This window comes from Mandrillus leucophaeus, unplaced genomic scaffold (assembly GCF_000951045.1).
Source record: "Mandrillus leucophaeus isolate KB7577 unplaced genomic scaffold, Mleu.le_1.0 Scaffold246, whole genome shotgun sequence".
Lineage (NCBI taxonomy): Eukaryota > Metazoa > Chordata > Mammalia > Primates > Cercopithecidae > Mandrillus > Mandrillus leucophaeus.
The window spans coordinates 3159237-3171598 of NW_012102543.1; the positions used below are offsets into that span (position 1 = coordinate 3159237).

A 12362-nucleotide genomic window follows, 5' to 3' on the forward strand; every position below is an offset into this window, starting at 1 on the left:
GCTTGCTTAGTGGCTCTGCACCCCACTTTTTATATAAAGTGGTTATTCAAAGTACCTAGCACATAGGTTTTTGGTGAAGATTGAATGGGAAGGGCAGGTGAAGTCCTTGGCACAGGCCCAGCACACCGACGGATGGACCCAAGAATGTCAATTATTTCTGCTGTTATTCCCTCCAACCCCAGCTGTCCTTTCACAGAAGCAAGGTGGTAGACACCAGAAGAGCCGGTGCGAAAGTTTGGCTTGTTTTAATAGAAAACCCACTCTCTCTGAGAAAGTGGATTCTGAGTGGGAAAAGCTTTGGAGTCAGGAGCAGGAACCCCTGTGGTCTTGGGCTTCTGTTGCTTAGTACTGTTCCTTAGTACTTAGCTACATTGAATAACCACCCTGGGCTTCCGTTTCCTTATTAGTGAAATTGGCTACAAAGGTCCCAACCAGGTAGTACCATCCCTTCTGCCTTTATTGAGGGCTCGCTATGTTCTAGGCGCTGCTCTTAGAGCTGCCTCTGGATTATCTCAGTTAATCTCTAAGCTAGTTTAGGAAGTAGTTAGGATTATTTAAAATCTCCGTTTTGCACTTGAAGAAACTGAGACTTAACAGAGAGGCTAAGTAAATTGTCCTAGACCACACAGTGAGTCACAGCAGAACTGGAGAGAACTGAGATTCAACTCAGGCAATCTGGTTCCAGAGTCTGTATATATATATTTTTTAATAGACAAGGTCTTACTCCATCTCCCAGGCTGAAGTGCAGTGGCGCAGTGTTGCCATAGCTCACTGTAACCTTGAATTCTTGGTCGCTGGGACCACAGGTGTGCACCACTATATCTGGCAAAGTTTTTAATTTTTATAGAGACAGGGAGGGACTCACTTTGTGGCCCAGGTTGGTCTTGAACTTCTGTCCTCAAGAGATCCTCCTGCTTTGGCCTACCAAAGCATTGGGATTATAGGCATGAGTCACTGAGCCTGGCCTCAGAGTCTGTATGTACTCTTAGTCAGTATACCGGCACCTGTCTGTAAAAGTGTTTTCTGAACTCTAAAATATTATATAAATGTTGGCTGTGATTACAATGAGTGGTACAGCTGGTAGGTCGGTGGGTTCGTCTTCGCATACTAATGGAGGGTATATCTATCAGTGCCTAACCTACTACCTAGTACTCAATAAGCTCTCAGTCACTCTGCCATCCCTTGCCCACATCCCAAGAAGGAGTGTATCCATGCAAAAGAATGGCAATTCCATCACGTACAGAGCAGGGGAAGAGGGCAGACTATAAAATACTGAGGAGACAGATCATGAAGCTGCAAGCAATTGCACCTGACATCAACAAAACCCAAGGAAGCAAAGATAGAAAGGCTTCAGATTGGAATGTCCCCTACTTTTCATAAAACACAAAGCACGGGAGAGTTTCCCTGATGTTCCACCGGCCCAACAGGCTGCTCTCTGGGGCTCCCACTGACTTCACAAAGGGTTCCACCCAGTAACCCAGAGAACAGGCAAGTGTCTTAGAGGTCTCATCAGTGTCAGGAGACTCGTGTTTGTGAGCAAAAGATTCACAGCCTTCAACTAGGAAAGGCAGAGCCATTTAAAATGTCTCATTGAGTAGAAATCTGGAAAACCACATGTTAAAGTAGAAAGTATTTTATCATTTGAGTCTTAATGTTTTCTACTCATTATTGCACCCTTAGTCATTTTATAGAGTTAAGGTTCTCAGGGACTAGACTGTTGTCGTCTAACAGTTCTTGAAAGAACTCCAGACGACGTAATCAACTGCCCACTTGACATCTCCACTTGGGTATAGAACAGTGATCTCAAACTTATCATGTCTAACATTAAACTGCTGAGATTTGCCCCCAAACCAGCTTTTCCCACATTCTCCATAAATGGCAATGCTAGCCTTCCAGTTGCTCAAACCAAAAACTTTGATGTCATCCTTGATTCCTCTCTTTCTTTTGTTCCCTTTTTGATTCATCAGCAAACCTGGTTGGTCTAGCCTCAAAATGTATTTCTAAATTCTGAATACTTTTCACCATACCCCTTATCACCTCCCTTTTCTAATTTGCTGTTATCCCGTGACAGGCTTATTGAATAGCCCCTTCCTTCTCACAGTCCCTGCACTTGATTTCTGAAGCCTGTTGCAAACCCAGTAGCCAGAGTGATGTTGTTGAAAAGGCAGACCACACCACTCCTCTGCTCATTAAAATCGTCAGTGTGGCAGGGCATGGTAGCTCACATGTGTAATCCCAGTACTTTGGGAGGCCACGGAAGGAGAATTGCTTGAGCCCAAGAGTTCGAGACAGTTTGGGCAACATAGTGAGACCTTGTCTCTACGAAAAACAAAACAAAACAACAACAAAAATTAGCTGGGTGTGATGGCACATGCATGTAGTCCCAGCTACTCAGGAGGCCGAGGTGGGAGAATCGCTTGAGCCCAGCAGGTTGAGGCTGTAATGGGCCGAGATCACACCATTGCACTCCAGTCTGGGCAACAAAGTGAGACCCTGTCTCAGAAAAAAACAAAAAACAAAAACAAACCTCTTCAATAGGCTGTCTCATTTAAAGTAAAACCAAAGTCCTCCTTTGACCTGAAGGACCCCATGTGAATAGGACACCCTACCTCTTGTAGCTCTTACCACCCTTGAGTTTGCTATCTTTTCGTGAATACACAGGCATTTTCCTGTCTTAGGGCTTTGCCCTACAGTGCAGTTTGCCTGAATGCTCTTCCCCTGTATCTGTATGGCTGGTTTCCTAAATTCTTTCAGGTGTCTTTACTCAAAAGTCACCTTGTTGGCCGGGTGCCATGGCTAACCCCTGTAATCCCAGCACTTTGGGAGGCGGAGGTAGGTGGATCACCTGAGGTCAGGAGTTCGAGACCAGCCTGGCCAACAGGGTGAAACCCCGTCTCTACTAAAAATACAAAAATTAGCTGGGCATGGTTGCACACGCCTGTAGTCTCAGCTACTTGGGAGGTTGAGGAAGGAAAATCACTTGAACTGGGAGGTGGAGGTTGCAGTGAGCTGAGATCATGCCGCTGCACTCCAGCCTGGGCCACAGAGTGAGACCCCATCTCAAAAAAAAAAAAAAAAGTCACCAGTTACCTTGTCAATGAGTTTTTCTCTGGCCACTCCAAAAAGTAGCCCCTCCTAACGTTTCACATCCCCCCTTCCCTTTCTTTTCTTCTTTGCATTTACCCCTCTCTAATCTGATATTATGTGTTTAATTGCTTACTTTGTTTCCCCTATTAGAACATGAGCTTTATGAAGGGAAGAGATAAAGGGATTTTTGCAGGAAGGGATTTTTGTTTGCTTTGTTCACTATTTTATCTCTAGTGCCTTGAATGGTGTCTGACACGTGGTAGACACATGTATAAATATTTGCTGAATAAACGAATGAGTAGAATAAAAGACGAAGGACCCCAAATTAGCGCGGACCTTTCAGCAAGTCACTTATCCTCTCTACACTTCAGTTTCTTTGAATGTGAAATTGAGTTTTGCATTAAGACAGCTCCCAGTTTCCCTCCAGCTATGTGCAGACATCTGTGAGTTAACTTGAAAAGCTGGGACCTTGAAAAGGGTCTGAAGATTTGGGTTCAAGCCCCAGTAACATCACTTGCCTGAGTCTTAGTTTCCACACAAACAAATTGAAAGGGCTCCACCAAGCGACCGCGAAGGGTAGTCTAGCTCTTAAACTAGAAAAAGCGTAATTAAAAAAGGAAGGCGCCATACCCCTCAATACCACACGGCGGCGCAATGGTCCACCTTTGTCTCTAAGAGGGCAATGCTGTGCCAAGTCCTGTACGAAACAGCCCCCACTACCGTGCAATGTATTATTCAGACAACTGTGACGGTTGCTCATTCCTCAGATCTTATTGGTTTGTTCAAATAACAAAAATATTTAAATTGTTACTGTTTTAGATAAGAAGGCACAAATTTGAGCTCAGTCTTGCCAACGTGATTTAAAGACCAAGGTTTGCCGGGCGCAGTGGCTCACGCCTGTAATCCCAGCACTTTGGGAGGCCAAGGCGGGCAGATCACCTGAGGTCAAGAGTTCGAGACCAGCCTGGCCAACATGGTGAAACCCCATCTCTACTAAAAATAGAAAAATTAGCCAGGTGTGGTGGAGGGCGCCTGTAATCCCAGCTACTTGGGAGGCTGAGGCAGGAGAATCGCTCAAACCTGGGAGGCGGAGGTTGCAGTGAGCCGAGATGGTGCCACTGCACTCCAGCCTGGATGACAGTGTGAGCCTCCGTCTCAATACATACATACCTACATACATACATACCAAAACGTTTGAAAAGCTAAAGAAGTCTAAATCCGTGTCAGGTGAGGGGTGCCACAGCCATGCTAACTTAGTCCACATATCTGTCTGCACATAACCAAGAATTTCTCTCCATGAGGTAGGAGGGGTGGGGAATAAAGAAACTGTTTGGATTCCAAGACCTTTTGTTTGCTTGGAAGAAGCTGTTAAAGCCTCTAGCAAATAGAGGACTGTGAACCTAAGTAAGCCCTTAACAGGAGTCATTGTCATTGTTACTTATTAATAGTGTCATCCTCAGCTTCTGTTTTCCTTCCTCCACCATCTCTCCAACTAACAATAAAGATTTTAGTTTGAATTTTGTATTTAAAAAGATAAAAATGATTTCGTAGTTCTTTATTACAATTACACAAATATCACATGGTTATTTTTGTTGTAGGAAAAATAAAGAAAAGTAAAATGAAGTTTGGAAACGTGTACAGTAATGATGTGGAAATCATAGTTGGGCCATCTGTCCCTGCCCCAATCTCTTGTTGAATTGTAATCCCCAATGCGGGAGGTGGGGCCTGATGGGAGGCAATTGGATCATGGGGGCGGATTTTTCATGAATGGTTTAGCACCATCCCCTTGGTGCTGTCTTCAGGATAGTGAGTTCTCATGAGATCCGATTGTTTAAAAGTGTGTGGCAACTCCCCTGTCAACTCTCTCCTGTTCCTGCTTTCGCCATGTGACGTGCCTGCTCCTCATTGCTTTCTGCCAGGATTGGAAGCTTCCCGAGGACTCCCTAAAATCAGATGCTGCTATGCTTCCTGTAAAACCTATAGAATCGTGAGCCAATTAAACCTCTTTCCTTTATAAATGACCTTTTCTCAGGTATTTCTTTTTTTTTTTTTTTCTTTTTGAGACAGAATCTTGGTCTGTTACCCAGGCTATTTCGGCTCACTGCAACCTCTGCCTCCCGGGTTCAAACGATTTCTCCTGCCTCAGCTTCCCCAGTAGCTGGGACTACAGGCATGCACCACCTCACCTGACTAATTTTTGTATTTTTAGTAGAGATGGGGTTTCACCATGTTGGCCAGGCTGGTCTCGAACTCCTGAAATCATGTGATCCACCCGCCTTGGCCTCCCAAAGTGCCGGGATTATAGGCATGAGCCACCTATTATCTGGCCAGGTATTTCTTCATAGCAATGCACGAACAGCCTGACACAGAAGGCACTAAAAATGACCCATGCTCCACCACTTAGCTCAGAAATAGCTGTTAAGATTTTTATATTACCCACCCAACACATTTGTAATTATATTTTATAAGGATTTTTTTACTACTCTTTCATTTATCATTATACTGTACACATTTCCACATCATTAAAATTTTTCATAATTATCAACAATAGCATACTGTTTTTTTAATAACCTGTTTAAAATTGACAAAAAGTGTATATATTTATAGCATACAACATGACGTTTTGACATATGTATACACTGTGGAGTGGTGAAATCAAGCTAATTACCAGATGCTTTGCCTCACATACTTATCGTTTTGTGTGGTGAGAACACTTAAAATCTACTATCTTAGCAATTTCACAGTATAAAATATATTGTTATTAACTATATTCACCACGGTGTATAATAGATCTCTTGAACTTACTCCTTTTTTCTAACTGGTAACCATCATTTCCTCTCTTTTTCTATGGGTTCAACTTTTTTTTTTTTTTTTGAGATGGAGTCTTGCTCTGTCGCCCAGGCTGGAGTGCAGTGGCGCAGTCTCGGCTCACTGCAAGCTCCGCCTCCTGGGTTCACGCCATTCTCCTGCCTCAGCCTCCCGAGCAACTGGGACTACAGGCACCTGCCACCACGCGCAGCTAATTTTTTTGTATTTTTAGTAGAGATGGGGTTTCACCGTGTTAGCCAGGATGGTCTCGATCTCCTGACCTCGTGATCCGCCCGCCCCGGCCTCCCAAAGTGCTAGGATTACAGGCGTGAGCCACCGCGCCTGGCAGAGTTCAACTTTTTTAGATTCCACAAGATCTATTCCATAAGAGAGTGAGAGTTCATGTGATATTTGTCCTTCTCTGTCTAACATACTATTCTAATTGAGAATCAGAATATTTTAATGGTAGAAAATACTAAATAGTACAGGACAAAGAAAAAAAAAATCACTCCTAATCTCATAATCTAGACTGGTGATAATTGCTGTTCACCTTTTGATATATTTCTTTCAATAATATTAATGCATATATATTTTTTCATAAGATTAGGAATATATTACATATATAGTTCTCTTAATTTTTCAAATTTATTTAAAAATTATTTGAAAATTACAACAGATTTCTTTTTTTTTCTACTTAACAAGATTATTTTCCCAGTCATTCCATGTTCTTCAAAAACATCAATGATAGGAATAATTTTCTCTTTCCTGAAATCTCTCTTCTTGTGATTAGAGCTGTTTGAGGTCCTGGACGGAAAGGCTTGGATGAAGTCCTTGCAGACTCAGCATGGTTGTAAGCAGTGCAATTTCAGAGGGATGTCCCATGGGCTCACTCTGCAACCAGGCTGGATGAAGCAGAAATGATTTGACCTTCACGCCTTAATTAAAGGCTCTGATCATTGTTAAAATGCAACTTGCTCTCCAGAGATGCAACATTCTAAACAGCCCCCCATAGTTTATTGCTTTTCTGAACTGAGGTTTTCCTAGGAGATAGAAGAAAAGAGGAAAGATTTCTTACCTTTTTAGCGGTTCAAGCTGCATTAACTCATAATTCCTCAGAGAAGAATTAAATACTATCAATTGTAATAATATTTACAATTTATTAAGCACTTATTATTATGTATTAGGCACTGCCAGGAGGACCTCTTACTTCATCTAACCCTCACAGCAACCCCATTTTACACAATCTCATGTTACCAACAATGAAACAGAGGCTCAGAGAGGTGAAAGGCCTCCCACACTCGTGACAAGTTGATTAAGAATTCAAACCCAGGTCTGACTCCAAAGGTCTGTTCCATCAGCCCTGCCACACATCTGCCCAAACCATTTGCTTAAAATCATGTTTAATGCAAATAGAGTTTATGAATCAGAAACTAGGGCTTCTTTCCTGAAATGGTATAACATGAGAGGTGAAAGTGGTGGGCTGGCTTTTTTAGAAAAGGTAAAAAGGGCCAGGCACAGTGGCTTAAACCTGTAATCCCAGCATTTGAAGAGATGGAGGCAGGAGGATCCCTTGAGGCGAGGCCAAGAGTTTGAAGCCAGCCTGGGCAACACAGTGAGTCCTTATCTCTACCAAAAATTAACAAAATTAGCCAGGCGTGGTGGCATGCACCTGCAGACCCAGCTACTCAGGATGCTGAGGCAGGAGGACCCACTGAGTCCAGAAGTCTGAGGCTGCCATGTGATCAGCCAGCTACGATCGTGCCACTGCTCTCCAGCCCGGGTGACACAGTGAGACCTTGTTTCTCAAAAAAAAAAAAAAAAAAAAAACAAAGGTAAAAGTCTGCTTGAGGGATTTTTTTTTTGCATCAAAGTACTAATTTTAAATATTTCCCAAAAGAATCAAGGAAAGGGTGACATTCATTAACTAAGTCACAGTTTAGGCTCAAATAATAACAGTAACTACATGCTAGATTATGTGTTAAGCACATAACATATATAAGATAGGTACAATTATTCTTATTTCCAGGTGAGGGATCTGGGGCACAGCAGGGTTAACTTGCCTAATGGTGTGCAGTAAGCATAGATTCAAATTCAGTCAGAAGCCAAGACCCCAAATTCTTCATTAGTCTGTGAAACCTGCCCTCCTTTCCTGCCTTCTTTCTTCCCTTCCCTCCTTTGCTTCCTTCCTTTTCTCCCCTCCCGGCTTCCTTCCTGTTTATCTCTTTTTTGTCCTTTCTTTTGTTCCCCTCCTGTCTTCCCTCCTTCCTTCACACCTTCCTCTCCTCTCCTATCTGTTCTTTTTTTTGAGACAGGGTCTCGCTTTGTCACCCAGGCTGGAGTGCAGTGGAGCAATCTCGGCTCACCACAGCCTCAACATCTCTGCTCGAGCGATCCTCCCATCTCAGCCTCCCAAAAGCTAGGACCACAGGCACCACCATGCCTGGCTAATTTTTCTATTTTGTAGAGATGGGGTTTCACCATGTTGCCCAGGCTGATCTTGAACTCCTCAGCTCAAGTGATCCACCCACCTCAGCCTCCCAGAGGCCTCTGTTCCTTTTTCCTTCCTTCCTTCTGTCTCTTTCCTTTAGGGAAAACCCTGGGTTCAATTTCCAATCAAGAGGCCTGGGTGTAATTAAAGAGTGTTTCTGGGGGGTAATAGGCAGGTGAAAGAAGGAAAAAAAATATGTTGACTATTTGTTGGGTGTGAGCAGCATGCTAAGAGCTTCTGCATGTCCTGTCTCATTTAATCCTATAAACATCCATTATAACCAGAGATTATTATTACACCTACTTAAAAATGAGGAAACTGAGGTTCAAACAGGTGTCTTGCCCAAAGTCACAGCGTTTTTAAAGGACAAAGCCAGGAGAAACTATGATCTATTGACTTAAGTCTAATGTCAACTTGCATCACTGATGGCTATTTTCTCCCTTCCTCATGCTATGCTTTTCAGCATGGTAGAGAAAATGTTTCTTTTTGGGGGTGACATCTGCCAACCTCCTCCTCAAAAACTTCCTCGTGGTAAAATCTTGGTAATTCCACCTCATTTTCAAAGTCTTTTACAATCTGCCCTTCTTTTATTTCAGCAATTTCATTTCCCCATCACTCCCTTTTCACATTCTCTCCTCTTCTCTGGCTGAAATTTCTATTATTGCTACCCACTACATTAATTTCTATTTCCACATCTTTTATTCTCTAGTAATCAAATTGTATGTATCTTTCAATGTCCAACTTAAGCATCTCCTTATCCATTCTAGTCCTCAGAGAAGGCAATATTTGATCACCCCAGAGTCCTACTCAAAACCTTTCAGTGATAATCTTTTACATGCTGAACAAAACCAAGGCTTCTTCGCCTCGGATTCAAGTCAGCCATCCAGTTGCAAATAAGTACTGAGACTCAATTATGTGCTAAGTACTCTCTAGGTGCTGGGAGAGCTGTGGAGAACCAGACAGACTGGTTCCTGCCCTTATGGTGAATGCACTAGACATTAAATAATTACAAATAATCAATTACATAATTACTAGTGTGAATCAAGTAATTACAGGGCCCTTTACAATCAGGTCTCAACCTATCTTTTCAGAGTTCTTTCTCATCCTTCTATTCCATCCAAATGGTCCTTCTATTCCATCCAAACGGTCCCCCTCTCCATGCTTTCCTACCTCTGTTGCTGTGCCTATTCCCACCCTTCTTTCCTGAGCACACTTTTCCCTGCTCCACCCCAGTCCCCTCCAGGACCAGTTCTGCTTCTGCTTCTTCCATGCAACCCTGCCAGACAAGTTTAGTCTGAAAGATCTACCCTCATTTGAATTCCTAGCACTTATCCATTCAACAAATATTAACTGAATGACTTGTTGAAATGTTTGATGAATTACTCTTTATGAGATTCTAAATATACGCTATGGTATTAAAGGTTTAAATTGTGCAGGGAATTAGAGTTTTCCTATTGAGAAGGATCAATGATTTTTCTCCTCTCTTCCCCTCTTCCCAGGGAGTGGGAAGGAATCCATGAAACTAAATAATAGAACATACAAAATTATGGAGAAGTAAAATGACAACAAAGTTACCCAATTACTCATAATCCAACTACTTAGAGACCCATCACTGACATTTTTCTCTTTTTAGTACTTTTTTTTTCCTGTTCCTGTTTTGCTGTGTGTCTACAGTTTGTAAAACTCTTTTTCCCTCCAGTTAAAAAAAAAAAATTTTTTTTTGAGACAGGGTCTTGCTTTGTCACCCAGATTGGAGTGCGGTATAGCAAACACTACAGACTTGACCTCCTAGGCTCAAGCAATCTTCTTGCCTCAGCCTCTCAAATAGCTGGGACTACAGGTTCGCACCACCATGCCTGGCAAATTTTAAAATTTTTTGTAGAGATAGGGGTCTCACCATGTTGCTCAGGCTGGTCTCCTTCCTAGGCTCAAGTAATCCTCCTGCCTCAGCCTCTCAAACTGCTGAGATTTCAGGTGCAAGCCACCACACCCAGCCCCAAGTTAAAATTTTATCAAGACAATTATTTTATGGCCTTTAAAAAAACACAAAATACCTCCGCCCCCACTCCCTTGCTCTCTTCCGCTTGAGGGTGGAATGGTTTTGTCTAAAACAAAACTTAGAGAATTTACTCAGACTCATCCATATCTTTTCCAGTTCGTGGATCCTATGTATAAGAACCTGAGCATTGTTTTAGGGTCTTTACTTAAACAGAAATTCTTTCTCAAGACCTACTCTGGATGCTTTTTAGAACAAGCCTCATGTCTCTTCTTCAAGACCTTAAATGTGTGCTATATACAGTGTAGTCATATTGATGAGCAAACCACAGAATGTCCAAACTATGAGGACATATGATATCTTCCAGTTCACTCCCCTCACTTTAAGAGTACAGTGTTAGGACACCTGCCCAAAGGTCATGTAGCTGCCTAGTTATCTTTCCAAATTGTCCCACTGTCTTTAGTTTGTGTAATAATAAACCCAAACTAAAATGCAACAAAAGCACTCACCCTTGCTAAATAAATAATGTCTATTCCTACCACTGAAGGGGAAAAGGTAACAAAGCTTGGTAGAGATTGGGCTAGATCTGCACTGGCTTATTTAGAAATTTCAGAGGACTAGGTGAGGTGGTTAAGGCCTGTAATCCTAGCACTTCAGGAAGCCGAGGCAGGTGGATGACTTGGGCCCAGAGTTCGAGAAGAACCTGAGTGACACAGTGAGATCTTCTCTCTACAAAAAAATAAACAAAATTAGCCAAGCGTGTTGGCACATGCCTGTACTCCCAGCTACTCGGGAGGGTGAGGTGGGTGGATTGCTTGATCCTGGGATATTGAGGCTGCACTGAGCCAAGATTGCGCCACTGCACTCCCGCCTGGGCAACAAACTGAGACCCTGTCTAAAAAAAAAAAGAAAGAAAGAAAGATCAGAGAACCTTTCTTACTGGAAGTCAACGTTGCCATGATAGGATTAAAGCAAGAAGAAACATTATGGGCCTCCTATCTCGTTCTTAATGTTCAAAATGCAGGGTATAGCAAAAGCATATAGGAAGAGGTCGTCCTGACTCATGAACTCAACATCACTTTCTACGTTTATTCTGCTTTGGTTCTTCTTAATCTGACCTCTGTAGACTTCACCACGATCCAAGGTGTAATTCCAACAGGCAAAAGAAGCCTAAGGATTGTCGAACAGTTGGCTCCCTTCAGACAGACCAAGCCCAATTCATGGCAGCGTTCCCAGCCCCAGGTTGAAGCCCAGTAAGGTGGTCTCTTGCCTTTCTGAATTCTGAAAAAAGAGTGGTATTGGAATCTCTTCTTACCGGAACCCAGGAGAGGGCGAGCTGTGGTGCAGTCTTCCTAAAGGGGAGAACCGTAGTTTTCAGAGTTCTTCTAATGAACATCTCAATGGGCCTAAAAGGCTTCAACAGCAGATGAAAGGTTTCGGGGTGAGAGTGGGCGTGGGCGAAGCTGATCCCTTTAGGTTGGACTAAGGCAGAGCCAGATCCAAGAGGGAGAATCCAACTGTAAAATGATCTGGGGAAGAAAGAGCTCTGTTGGGGGTGCAGCCGGATGAATAACATCGGTGCTGCTCAGTGCAGCCCCTACCCATCCATGGCAAACAAAGGCAGCGGCCTCCTTTCCAGCCTTTTAGTTTGAACGATGGCTCAGTATTACCTTTTAGGATCCACCCTTCCCTCCTAACGCACCCAATGAGGCCAGCGCCTCTTCCTGCCGGGAGGAGCTGAACGCTCCCAGGAAACGGACAAGTGCCGCGGGCCAATGGTGGGAGCTGCGGCGGGGCAGTGGGCGGGAGGAGTGGGTCCACCTGCGTTTGAGAACCAGAGAGCCCACAAAGAGGGAGGGCACGATGCGACGGCGGCGCAGTGGGTAAGGGGAACCTGCGAGGCTGCCAGCTAGGCTACCCCAACTACGGCGGAGGAACCGGGGACTGGGCGGCCGCAGCCAATGGGAAGGCGGCGGGCGCGGG

General features: G+C 43.6%; 1 long non-coding RNA gene across 1 annotated transcript; it reads right to left on the minus strand.

Moving 5' to 3' along the window:
• Positions 1-6516: 6516 nt before the first annotated feature.
• LOC105541869 lies at positions 6517-12083 on the minus strand. The gene is made up of 2 exons (XR_001006389.1): positions 11320-12083; positions 6517-6797 (listed from the first exon to the last, which is right to left on the minus strand). It is a non-coding gene; the product is annotated as an uncharacterized LOC105541869 (long non-coding RNA).
• Positions 12084-12362: the final 279 nt, after the last annotated feature.